Source organism: Podarcis melisellensis (genome assembly GCF_964234715.1).
Source record: "Podarcis melisellensis genome assembly, chromosome: 2".
Lineage (NCBI taxonomy): Eukaryota > Metazoa > Chordata > Lepidosauria > Squamata > Lacertidae > Podarcis > Podarcis melisellensis.
In genome coordinates, this window is record NC_138529.1 from 88681309 (window position 1) to 88694747 (window position 13439).

Consider the following 13439-nt stretch of genomic DNA (forward strand, 5'->3'; position numbering starts at 1 on the left):
AACTTCTCAGAGGGAGCTGTGCTAAAGAACCATAGGAGAAGCACATCTTATTTGGAGAAGAAGCCCAGGTTCATAATCAATAGCATTGGATGAAACATACTGACTCACACAAAATTGAAGTAAACAGATATCTCTGTTCAAAATATTGGTGGATGTGTTTTTTGTTTTTTTAAACATTGCTAAGTTGACATACTGTAAACAACCAATTAAGGTTTTTAAATGTTAAATTACTTTGTCATTAGATGTTATATTTAGCTGAATGGTTCCCTTGAAAGGAACAGAGTTCAAGACTGAAGAGAAAGTGGATTATTTATCACAGATAAATGGGGAAGGCAGTCTCGTGAAGAACAGATGCCTCTAATTAGAATGCTGTGTTGTTTCTAACATTTAACCTTGCACAAGAAAACTGTCTAACTCTTTTGTTGTTGCTACACTCACAGACAGTCAGAGTGAATAATCAGTAGGGTGATCATTTGTGATATTGTCAAAATAACTCAAAATATGGCACACATTTCCCATGAGCATGTAGCATCATTCCCAGGGTGGCTTCTCCAGTTACAGGTATGTCACTGCTTCAACCCTTCCAAAGGTTATTAGAAATGCTTTACCGCTTTGCCCAACGCACAAACACCTTTTGTGGGGGACAAATGGCCTGGTGAATAGAGCCTGCTGTTCTCCCTCTGCTGTTGAATCATTGAAGGAGGTTGGGAGGCAGGCAATTCCTTCAGAGAAGGTCCCTGTGAGAGGCCTGGCTATGATTTTGTAGGCCAGGGCCCTGTGGGATTTGGTCAAGGAGGCTCTTGCCTGTCAGTCAGCCACAGACTTCATGTCTGGCTCCGCAATGTCATGATCACTGCTGGACTCTGGGATCATGACACCAAAACTTATGCACACTCTCTAGGACATGTGTTAGGAAGTTTCTGTAAATACACATGCAGGATTTTTTACACATGTTGCAACGAATGTGTGTAGGTCAGGAGAAGAGCCTACCCTGATTGGCATAGATGAAAGGAGTGTGATAAGCAATCACACTTATCTATAAATATTCAAATCTCCCAGTTACTCGTACTAGACTAGGCACAGGCAAACTTGGCCCTCCAGATGTTTTGGGACCACAACTCCCATCATCCCTAGCTAACAGGACCAGTGGTCAGGGATTATGGGAATTGTAGTACCAAAACACCTGGAGGGCCAAGTTTGCCTATGCCTGTATTAGCAGTGTAACCAAGAAACAAAATCCATGATGCAGCTTAGATCAAACAAAGCTTGGCTCAAACTTGCTTTACTGTCATTTAGGGTGATGATGGCTTTATCCTCCACTCAATATTATCCCCCAAAGCGTTCCTTTACCTTCTCCCATACAAGTGAATTATTGCCTCTTGGGAAAAGGGAACTTGTGGCTCTCTAGTTACAGACCTTCCAAGTGTCCCTATTTTCCAGGGACAGTCCCAGATTTACAGAAGCCATCCTGGTTTCTGATCTCAACCCAGAATGTCCCACTTTTCCTTAGGACGTCCCTATTTTCATCAGAGAAATGTCAGAGGGTATGGAGTTATGACCTCCCGATTTTTTCGACAGAATCCTTGCAGCTGAATAGTCAGGCTTTTCTTCCACATCCTCCACGCCACCTGTCATAATTGTTGCTATTGTTTCAGAAAACAAAGAAGCCTAGAAGCCTAGGAAGTTAAGAGTGTAGCATGTATCAGTGGCTGGTTAGTGCTAAGGCCTCCAGCTGGGTAGGTGAATTGACATGAAGGAAAGCTGCCAAACAGTTAACATGGTTTCAAGTCTGCCTGGGTCCACAGTGGTACAGGTGAGCACAGGATGTGTGTGTTATAAAAGACTCGCCAAATGTGAAACAAACCTTTCTGAACAGCTGCCCTGCTTGTCATTAGTCAATCTAATGTGAAGAAGATGCAAGAAAACAATTAGTTTGAAGAACAGCCCCTGTCTGCTCATGTGGATACTGGTTATTTCACTCTCAGGTATGAATACAGAGAATTGACCAAAAAAAAGGAAGAAGGTAATTTTCTTTTTCCTGAAGGCTCAATATTTCCCAGCAGGAGAAATATGTCCATTTTGACTGTGGCTTTTTAAAAATAACATACGATTATATTTCATTATCACAACAGCTTGATTTATCTCCTTTGTCAATATTTGTCTTCATCTTGCTGCTGCTTATCTCCAGGGTGCAGAATCTTCCATCCTGATCGTAGGCAAAATTATGTGCTTATCATGAGGCCACAATTGGTTTACAATTGAAGCTTGAGGCTCCCTCCCAAAGTGTTAATAAGAGCCCAGATCTAAAAATTTTGGGAGTTTGTACTAAGTTCATGCTGTCAGTGCATTTTAGAGCATTTTATGGCCCAGGGGATGGAGTACCAAGACGTGTAGATTAATACAAAGTTGATAATAAACTTGAGGCTCACTACTTTTTCATTCTACCAGATTCACCATTCTGAAATGTATCAGTTCTTCCTCTTCTTCTTTTTAAACCGCTGGCTGTCACACTCTTGTTTGCTTGATGAAAGCAAATGAAAGGACTTCATCCGAAAAGGCAGCCTATACATATTTAAAATACATGAAAAATAAATAGTACAAAACAGGCATGGCCAACTGGCAGTCAGTAACGCAAGGAGGAAATATATCCCAACAAACTAAAGGCGTGATTTTTAAAAAGGGGATCAAATGTATACAACTATAATAAGTAAAAATCCAAGATTGTAATAATTTAAGAATAAGATTTGGGTAGTAAAAACAGGGAAAGAAATTGTTGAATTAATAATTTGATTTGGAATACAAAAAAAGGGTGGTATGAGGAGGTCCGAGAAACAAGTAAATGAAAAATAAGGCGATGGAAAGATGAATTGTTTTTAACAATTTTTGTTTGATATTTTTTTTCTTTTTTCTGTTTTTTTCCATTTTTTGTAATGTAAAATCTTTAATAAAAATTATTTAAAAAAACACAAATGTATACAACTATACAGTAATTCATTTACTCAGTGCTTTTTTCTATAAAAAAATATGTTTAGGGGTACAGGGGAAGAGGAAGAGGCGGAGCTTGGATGGTTAGTGGGAAACCACAAAGTGTTTGTTAGTCTCAACCCTGCCCTCTACTGACTGGAGGCTGAGAGAGTCAGCAGAAGGCTGGGGACGGAAAGGTTAAAAGCCAGAACTGCCATGGAGGCTGCCAGTTTTGTACAGTAAATGCAGTGCTTTTTGGGGGGGCGCAGGGATATGCATACCCCTAAACATTTTGTGACTCTAACTTTGGCTTCATTGAGGGGCATTATTTCAGTATGAGTAGGAAAATGAGAGTACCCCTAAACATATTTTTTTATAGAAAAAAGCCTCCAGTCAGTAGAGGGCAGGGTTGAGACTAACAAACACTTTGTGGTTTCCCACTAACCATCCAAGCTCCGCCTCTTCCTCTCTCTTCTCCCTCTTCCTTTCAAGAGGGTACCATGGAGGTAGCTCCAGTCATGTAGTGGAGAATCCAAAGCCATTCTTGTGAATAGAAAGTAACGGTAAGTATAAAACCCATTTTGTGTTTTATTTTCCCCTTTAAGCAATGCTAGTAATGTGTGAACGAAGAAGAATGGGTGTTGAGACTGAGTCATTCCAGGCAGCTCCAGCTTCTGATTGTGAAAAATAATAACACAACCTCTTGGCCAGCTGCATTTTAAAGGTAAGCAAATCGTACACCCATGTTGCAGGGAGGCATGGCGATGGGTTTTATTCTAAAGTTAAAACACTTAAATGTAGAGGGAAATGGCCCTGCAGAAATGTGGGTTAGCACATAGAAATCTTGGAAAGCACTACCTAGAATTGCTTTTCTCAGATTACGTAGATTTCCATGCGCACTGTATCAACTATGCATAACCGGGAGTTCCCCTGTTTCTTTCTAGTATTGTTTTATGAGGTCATTTTGCTCCGTGTTCTGTGCTACTGCCTTCCTGTTTAACTTGGAGAACTTCTAAAATTTATTTCAGAATCGACGGGCATGCATCATTTGCTGCAGTTTTCAGATCATTCCTTTTTCTTATGCCTTACCAGTGCCCACCAGTGCCCACAGATTAAATCACAACACCAAAAGGCATCTTAATATAACAGCTCAATTCTGTTGCACACAGTGGTTTTAATTGGGGCGAAGATGCGCTGGTATGCAATGGTAACCTGTAAGAAACAAAACTTTCAGCAAAATGAAAGCTGTGGCAAAGTCGCATGAAAAACTCCAGAATTTTATTTTATTTTTAAAGTAGGAATGGTGGATTGTTACCGTATTGATGTTGCACAAAGCAGGACCGTGCACTTCAGAAACCTCATAGTTCAGATTGTTCCACCTCAGTTGCATGTGGACACGGTCATCATGGTGATGTTTTCTCCCACATAATTGCATTTGTGTGTTGGGGAGAGGGAACTACTGTGGAGGAAGCAGAAAGGTGGTTCAAATTTTAGATGTAGGTTATCATGAGATAACTGCAGGCATTACATGGAAAATGCGATCCCATTAATGTACCATCTATGGTGCCAGAATTGAATGTTCAGGCTCATGTGGATCTTTTGCAATCTCAATCATGAGTTTTCATGCAGAATAGGATTTACCATGCCAGATACACAATTACGGAGAGATGCTTTGTTGTAGGAGGCATATCGGCAGATTGAGGCGGAATAAATTTGTGCAGCAAAAGCATTACTCCCACCTTAAAGATGGAAATGAAGGGGTCGTATCGGAGAACATTATTACTTGTACAAGTAAAGAAAACGGCTTTGTTACTCATGGATACATCACTTACTTTAACCATATACATGAAGAAAACTATGTGTGGTATTTCAGGTGTATATAATTTCCATACTAATTCTTCTTGAACTCCAGAGAACCATACAATGGAAGGTATTTTTATTATGCTTTTGACAGTGCGAATGCACTTATATTGCACAGAGTGCAGCAATAACTATGCCTACGAAATTGCATATGATGTTTGCAATGCCTGATGTAACGGAGAGATAATTATAGTACTCCCAGAATGTGACAGGTGTCACGAACGAAAAGTGTTCTCTCTCACTCACTTAAATCTATGGGAGATAACATATGCATTGAAATGCAGGCACATTATGCTGGAATCATAGTCTCCAACACTTAGAAATTAGTTTCAGTGAAATTCCCCTGTTTTACCAAACACCAGAGTGTGATCAGCCACCATAACCTTGGGGCATGTCAATTTGTGCCTATCAGATTCATAGCAAGAACACAGAATGTTTCCTACTAACAAAACTCCCATCTCTTTAGAAGCATAAGCTCACAATTCTGTTTTCAGTGGTTGGTTGCATGCCTGTTCAGCCTCTCTGGCACGTACGCCAGATGGAGCCAGTGGAGCACCTTCCAAAGGGCATGGCTATGGATCTCCTGCAGCTCATGTCCTCCTTTTCCATAGTTTGCCATGCCCTATAAAGCATTTCACATCTGCCCTCTGCATCACTCTGATGGTCTGCTGTTAGGTTTGGGAAAGGCTCCTCCGGCCTGGAAACTTGGACAGCTACTGTCAGTAGACAACACTTGAGTTAGATGGGGCAACAGCTTGATTTGATATATGGCAGCTCCCAGGGACTAGGCAGGAGTTAATCCTCCTGAGTTACCACCCTGTGCAACCTGATCCAGCCAATCATATTCCCATGCAACATACCACTTGTGTCATATGAGTTCTATATTCTTACGTTGCCAGTGTTGGTAGAGGATGGGAGCATTGGAGGAACGTCGGCCACAAATGTGGAAACGTTGGTTGTGGGAAACCTTTTGCTCTAAGCCAGGGGTGGCCAGCTCCCAAGAGACTGCAATCTACTTACCAAATTAAAAACTGGCAGTGATCTACCCCCGTTTTTGGGAAGTACAGGTCAAAGGTTTTTTTTAGGGAGGATAAAAACCCTGGGTGGGGGAGGGGGGTACAAGAAAAAGTTGTTTAGCTTTTTTTAGGGAGGAAGAAAGCCCTGTTTTTAAGGGTTCTGGAGGAGAAAGAGAAACAGCCACTCAACAACCAATTGCCAGGGAAACAAACAGCCTCACTGAGTAAACTCTGTCTTCTGTTCTGACGATTGTGCAACAATGGAAGGCAGGGCGAGGGGGCGGGGCCGGATTCAATTTTACCAATGCTAAGGAAAGGGATCCAGCGATTGACCGTAATCTACCAAAACCTCCCAGGGATCTACCAGTAGTTTGACCTGTTGGACATCCCTGCTCTAAGCCTATCTTGCTCAGGAACAAACTAGGAAGGGGAAACTGTGTACTCCTGAGAATGACTGCAAGACATCAACTTTCCAGGAATCTCTAGTGCGGTGGTTATTGTTCATTGTGCCACCCCACCCCATGGGGGGAGATTGCATAGGGGGCACAAAGAGGCAAGTGGGTGGCAGGGGGTGCTGAGAAACAAGGGAGCAGCAGGGGGTGCTAGGAGTGTAAAAGACTATATGACTTTGAAAAGCTAGTATCAGTAGATCAGGTTCATAAATGTTGTTGAATTAATTAAGCCAAATAACTGCAAATGTGCAATCAGTTGGTTCTGTTTTTAATGTTATTGTTTCATTACCTTCCTTAATGGGTCATGCAAACTGCTACAGTCATACCTCGAGTTGAATGTGCTTCAGGTTGAGCGCTTTCAGGTTGTGCTCTGCGGCAACCCGGAAGTAACGGAGTGCGTTACTTCCGGGTTTCGCTGCTTGTGCATGCACAGACGCTAAAAATGACATCATGCGCAGGCGCGGAAGCGGCAAGATGCGACCCGTGCACATGCAGACGCGCCATCGCGTCTTATGTTCCATTCAGGATGCGAACGGGGCTCCGGAACAGATCCTGTTCGCATCCCGAGGTACCACTGTATTCTAAATAATTTTAAATAGGGTAGAGTAGGGGCACTGGGGGTGAGTTTATGGAACCAAGGGGACAGTGTTTTAGTCCCAGTTTCCGCATCTCACCATGGCTTCTTCTACCCTTTGCCAGAAAGAAAGGTTAGAGACGTTGCCTTGGCCTAGAAAAGTATTCTACTTTAGGCTTCAGACCACATTCTAACCGGCTCAGAACATCTGTTATTGTGGCTAGGAAGTAATCTTGGAGGGAGGCAACTCCTCCTGCCCTCTGCACAAGCCAGCCCTTTAATGAACTGCTTCCCCCCTGGCTTGCTATTTCCCTTCTGTTATGTTGTTCAAGCATGAAACAAATAAAGCAAGTAGTATCGCAAAATGGACGTAGAGCTCAAACTAACTTTTTTCCTGTGAATCCAGGTAAGCAGTGTGGATGGCAAACACTTCAATCCCATCTCCTTCTCGGTGCTTTTGTAACCCTCTCAGGCACTTTGTAAGCAGAGCTATTCTGAAACAATGCCTTGGACAAACTGCTTGGAGAAGAGCAAACATTACTTCGCCCTCTTCCCCAAACAGCCCTGGAAGAAAAAGAAACAGAATGCCCTGAAAACAGAATGAGAGTACCGTATAATTTAAGTAAACCATTATTTTTGTTCAGTACTGGTGTCATTACATCGCTTGGAGTCACTTGGCTTTCTCTTGCAGGGGAGGAGGTCTTTATATAAATTACTGGCCTTGGATCTTGCAACTTTAGTAATTTTTTTTATCCCTTCCCTTCCCTAGCTAGTCCCCTAGGCAGTTTTTAAGTCAGTGCCAGGAAGTAAATGTTTTAATAAAACCAAAGCTCATTAGGCCTGTTATAGGAAGCTGCCTTACATCATAGAATCATAAAATTATAGAATCACAGAATTGTAGAGTTGGGAGGCACTTGAGGGTCATCTAGTCCAACGCCCTGCAATACAGGAATCTCAGCTAAAGCAGCCATGACAGATCACCATCCAACCCCTGCTTAAAAAGCTCCAAGGAAGGAGATTCCACATAAAATAAGAGTAGTGCATTGCAAAAGTATTAAGCAGCTTATCAGTGATTTACAATCAATCAGGGAAACACGATTTTAAATGCCTTCAAATAAATAACTAAAAAAAATGTGTAGAAGAACTGGGAAGGAAGCCTTGCAAACTCCAGGTCTTTTCACATCCACTTTGAGATTCTGCCCTCGGAGGGTGAATGTGACCACCTCTGCTTTCTGTTTCCTGCATTGGGCACCACCTTTTTCAGAAGCGGGGCAGCGATATTCCATTTATTTCCAAATAATTTAATCAATACATTTAATTAAAAAAATCACATTTCTCTTGCAGAAACACACTTTTTAGCTACCCTTCCTGTAAACATTTTCTCTACACTGCTGGAAGTCTATTATGACTTTTCTTTGTATTTTTTTGTAGCTCCAGAACGACTTTTCAGAAACTCTCTTCAGACATCCACACTCCTGTGTGCAGCTGCTATCAGTGCTTGCCAGATAGCAGTTATTCATCAGTTTCACTTACCCCATCTTTCTGTAGCAATAGCTTTTGTTATCGGCAGATTTATTTATTTTTATCTCTTCCCCCCCCGTCCGTCCATCTTGTATGCACAGCAGTCTCTTTGATCTCTCCGATTTCCTTTGCTGGTGCAGGTATGTGGAAACGGCATCTGTGAAAATGTGTCACCTTCAGATCTGTGGACTATAATACTCTGTGTGTCTCGATGCCTCTAACATGTAGGGCATCAACAACACTTGCCAGCATACGGCTGCCGTTTTAATATGCTGCTCGTTTTGCCTTTTGGTATAGCAGCAGCAGCAGCAGCACAAATGCAATTGTCTCCTTTTCCTTTTAATTGCTTTCCGTGAATATTAATTAGGTCCTGAAGATGTAGATTGGCTGCTCTTGTAAGCGGAATCATCCGTAACCAGAAAACGTATAATTTGACACTTCAGTATCTTTAAAAATGAAATGCTGTCTGTTATCAAAATTGTTTGTTTCCTAGACATCTACAGTTTGATCACTACATGGAACACCAACATTTGCAGTAGCCATGAGAATAATGGCCTCTGCTGCTTTTCCATCACAACCCTTCCCCTAGCCCTGACATGCCTCTTCATTATTTCCTCTCAAAAGTAAAATTCGGTGTCTCTATTATTTCATACCCCTTGACCTGGTCTAGTGGACTTGGGTTTCCACAGGGAATAGACTGTGAATAATGGATTGTACTACTTTAGAGAGTGTGGGGTGGTGGTGGCACTTTTTGAATGATCCCTCCTGCAAGAACCCCCCTCCCAAAAAATCCACATCTGCTTTGCTACTTTTTAGGTATTGTTTTTCGCAGGGAACCAAACTTTTTAAAATTTAATTACAGTGGTACCTTGGGTTACATACACTTCAGGTTACATATGCTTCAGGTTACAGACTCTGCTAACCCAGAAATAGTGCTTCAGGTTAAGAACTTTGCTTCAGGATGAGAACAGAAATCGTGCTCCAGCGGCATGGCGGCAGCAGGAGGCCCCATTAGCTAAAGTGGTCTTCAGGTTAAGAACAGTTTCAGGTTAATAACGGGCCTCTGGAACAAATTAAGTACTTAACCTGAGGTTCCACTGTACCTCCCAATGGGCAACCTGAAGTGGTACAGTCCATTTTAAGAACTGCATGTGTGGTTTCAGGGAACCAGGCAGAGGGCCTTCTCAGTAGTGGCGCCCGCCCTGTGGAACGCCCTCCCATCATATGTCAAGGAAATAAACAACTATCTGACTTTTAGAAGACATCTGAAGGCAGCCCTGTTTAAGGAAGTTTTTAATGTTTAATGTTGTATCGTGTTTTTATTATTCTGTTGGGAGCTGTCCAGAGTGGCTGGGGAAACTCAGCCAGATGGGCGGGGTATAAATAATAAATTATGATGATGATGATGAACCACTCTCTTTCCTTCTTTTCTGCTGGTCCACTCCAGCCCCTGCTTGTATTTATGCCCCAAACCAGTTTCATCCTGTAGCTCCCCTTCTCCCCTGACCTCTGGTCAGTCATGTTGCTCCTGCTTATCAGCAGGTACAGGGAAAGCAGAGAAGTGGCAAGGAAGTTGGCATGGTGAAAACACACTGGCAGGGGCACCCTCTTAGCTCTGCTGAGGCATTTTTTTGCTGCCACCTCACCCCTCTCCCCAGTGGTATGACCAAACAGAGGTCATGTGAGCGGTGGCGCCCCATCATGCGATCCACTACTGTTCTTACATTCTTTTTGTTCATAGCAGGGGGGCAAACTGGATTTGAACTAGCCTGCCAAACCATTATCAGTGGCCTACCCACCCCCAGTAAAATTGGGTGCTGCTTCTTTCAGTCTTGGTCCTGAATGACAGTAGAATTTTAAACTTCCCCTCTCAGCCTCAGCTTCACATTGGTTGATTTGAATTTTTTGAATTACTTTGGAAAGTTAGCAATCCATTAGAGAAGATAATCTCCTTGTTTTCCTACAACCATTTAAAATTTTGTTGCAGACTCCTTAACCATGGTCAAATCACTCCAACCTTCATTGTGACCCATCAAAACACTCTTTTTCAACATAACGATAATTTTACATAACACATTTTGAGGACATTGTGACCATAATTGTGTCAGCAAATGTTAGCAAGCACCCATCACACGCACTCCAGTGGGTGCCCAGGTTTAATGGCAACTCAAGGAGCTTCCTAGAACCACTTTTCTTTGTCCATGGAAAGAGCTTTGCAAAATGTGGTGTCGAGAGTTTCCTTCCAAACTGGAAAATGATTTTCTATATCCATTTCAATTGGGGTTTATGCCCAATTTTGGCACAGAAATTCCTTTGCATGATGACCTCTATCGGGAGAGACCTGGGGGGATGTTTCTTTGTCCATTCTTCCCTGACCTCTCAGCCAGAGGTCATTTCCAGAGGGTATATGCTTTTCAGCCCCATGAAGCCTTCAGTGTGGGGTTCCTACTTTTTTCCTCCAATACTTTGCATCATATGAAGATAGCTGCACTTCACCAATGGGCCCCTACCCTCCATACACCTTTGCAATTCAGTCACACAATACAGGTATACAGTGGTACCTTGGGTTACATATGCTTCAGGTTACAGGCGCTTCAAGTTACAGACTCCGCTAACCCAGAAATAGTGCTTCAGGTTAAGAACTTTGCTTCAGGATGAGAACAGAAATCGTGCTCCAGCGGCGTGGCGGCAGCAGGAATCCCCATTAGCTAAAGTGGTGCTTCAGGTTAAGAAAAGTTTCAGGTTAAGAACGGACCTCCGGAACAAATTAAGTACTTAACCCGAGGTACCACTGTATATATATATTTCTACTACCGCTGCCATGACAGTGACTTCAATACTGTCGCACAGCGGTAAATTAATCAACACAGAGTCTTCTTCATAAACAGAATAAAACCTTTACTTGAGAAAATAAAGTTGTTCATAAACAGCATAGTTAAAGAGCATACACAGAGTGCTCATAGCAGCTATCTGACTCTTCACAGAGGCACAGTCTTAGTTACTGATTTACTAGATTCCTGGAGCCACTCTGTCTGCGACAACACAACACACACACTGGCTGAGACACACACAGGCTGACTCCAGTACTTTTACAGGGAGAATGAGTCATCACCCAAGATGAATCACAGTCACAGTGACTTAGCAGTTTGCTGTTAACACTTAGCAGGCTTGAATGATTGTGTAGGCCTTGTAGGCCTTACTGCTTCTGCTCTCAAAAACCTTTGTCTCATGACAAATACCACTCACCACCCTCCAGGTGCCTGGATAGTGGTGAGCATACAGCAGTACTGCTTTTGAATAGAACCCAAGCTCAGCTTCCATCCGTGGTAGCAGCCCATCATTTAAATGGAATGCTATGGTCAACAGATCTTTGATTTAATAGTTTTTAAAGACCTAAAATAGCCACTTGTGCCCAGTGGGGAAGACAGTGATATGTGCACAATCTGGTCAGGATGCTGTGGGGACCTTGCCCAAACCTGGCATCAAACCTAGTTACAATTGATGGGTGATTAGTGCCATTCAAAGGAAGACAGTATGTGCCACCCAAACCCATAAAGTATGACATAAAACTATGCCACAGTTCTAAAGTTGTCATATAGGCATATATACGTGAAGGAAGCAGACACTACTGCAGCTTGAAATCTAGGTCAATCAGTGGTTGAGAAGCTAATGCATTTACAGGATTCTGGGTGGAAAATAAGTCATAACTTCTTCAACAATATGCCACTGGACTGGGGATTAGCCAACACTGGTTGGCACATTGAACATGAATAAACCAACAATCCTCTGTGGATTTATTCCCATAAGCCCGGAAGTGTTAACAGCATTTTTGGTTTTAAAGAAGATTTGACACTTGTAAATTATGTGCCAGCAAAAGGAAGCACAGTGATTCTCCTTTCTTCATTGCACAAGGGCACATCTTTCTCGGACCAGAATTCCAAGCCTGAGCTCATTTATTAGTAAGAAAGAGCTAAATGGGACCAAAAGGTGGCCAGTGGTATTTCCTGCCCAGCCACCCCTCAAATATGGTGGGCATTGCCTGCTGAAATATTTGTATTGCTGGGAAGTTGTATAACCCGTGACAGTGTGAACTTCCCTAAGAACACTGCTTTCTAATAACCCTAGGTTTAAAGTTGATCCTACCTGGTTTGAGTCTAGAAACATAGCTTATCTGAAATGTCATGAAAAGGGAAGGTTTAATGTCTGAAGTTGATATAATGCCAGACAATTGCAGAAACATATGTGCTTCTGGTAACCATTTTGTCTGTTTGGAAATGTTAATTGGTTTTAGACTGCTCAAGTGGCATGTGCTATTGTTGCAAGATCTGTGAGATTTGTGATCCACAACTCATGCTTATTGTACCATTATACATGCGCATCGGTTATAACTCAGTTAATGACACTCCCCCCCCCCCCCAGTGTTGTGTAGTTTTTTTGGACTTTGCATTGTGGGATATTGTTGGCTCTATTATTTGCAACAATATTGTTCCACTGGGGGGGGGGGAGTCTCTATAAAGACATGATTTATTACTTGCAAATTATGTTCTCCATAATCACTCCCACTAGATAGTTTATTTTCATGACTTCATTGGGGTACATACATTTGGGCCCAATACTGGATTGATACAGCCAATTTTGTATCAATGGAGATTGAAAGTCAGGCCTTTGGAATAACCTGCGGTGTGTCATAAAGTCATGCCACCATTGTCCTCCAGTTTACTTCATGCAAAATGCTCGTTGAGAGCTCAAAGCAATACTGGCAAATTAAGAGCTTACCAACAAATGAATCATTCCATTGGTCTCTCATTCTTATTCAAAAAGCACAGTTATACAGTTCCCTTTCATATATTTTCTCTGTTTATACATTGTCCAAATGTGTTTATCTGCAGTGTTGCTCCAAAGCAAATGTTGATTTGAACACTTTTCATGTTGAATGTACACAACATTCAGAGAACTCTTCCTTCCTAAAACTCTCAGGGGAAAAGTTTCTCTTCCTAGCCTTATGCTCACGGCAGTCTTTATGTATGATCGGTATGATGAATTAGAATCCAG

At 42.2% G+C, this 13439-nt stretch overlaps 1 long non-coding RNA gene across 1 annotated transcript in view; it reads left to right on the forward strand.

The window, feature by feature from the left end:
- The first annotated feature begins 3432 nt into the window (after positions 1 to 3432).
- The window catches only part of LOC309365364, a 32929-nt gene continuing 22922 nt past the window's right edge, over positions 3433 to 13439 (forward strand). The window contains exon 1 of the long non-coding RNA XR_014166056.1: positions 3433 to 3527. This is a non-coding gene — a long non-coding RNA (uncharacterized lncRNA). The remainder of the gene's footprint in view (positions 3528 to 13439) is intronic.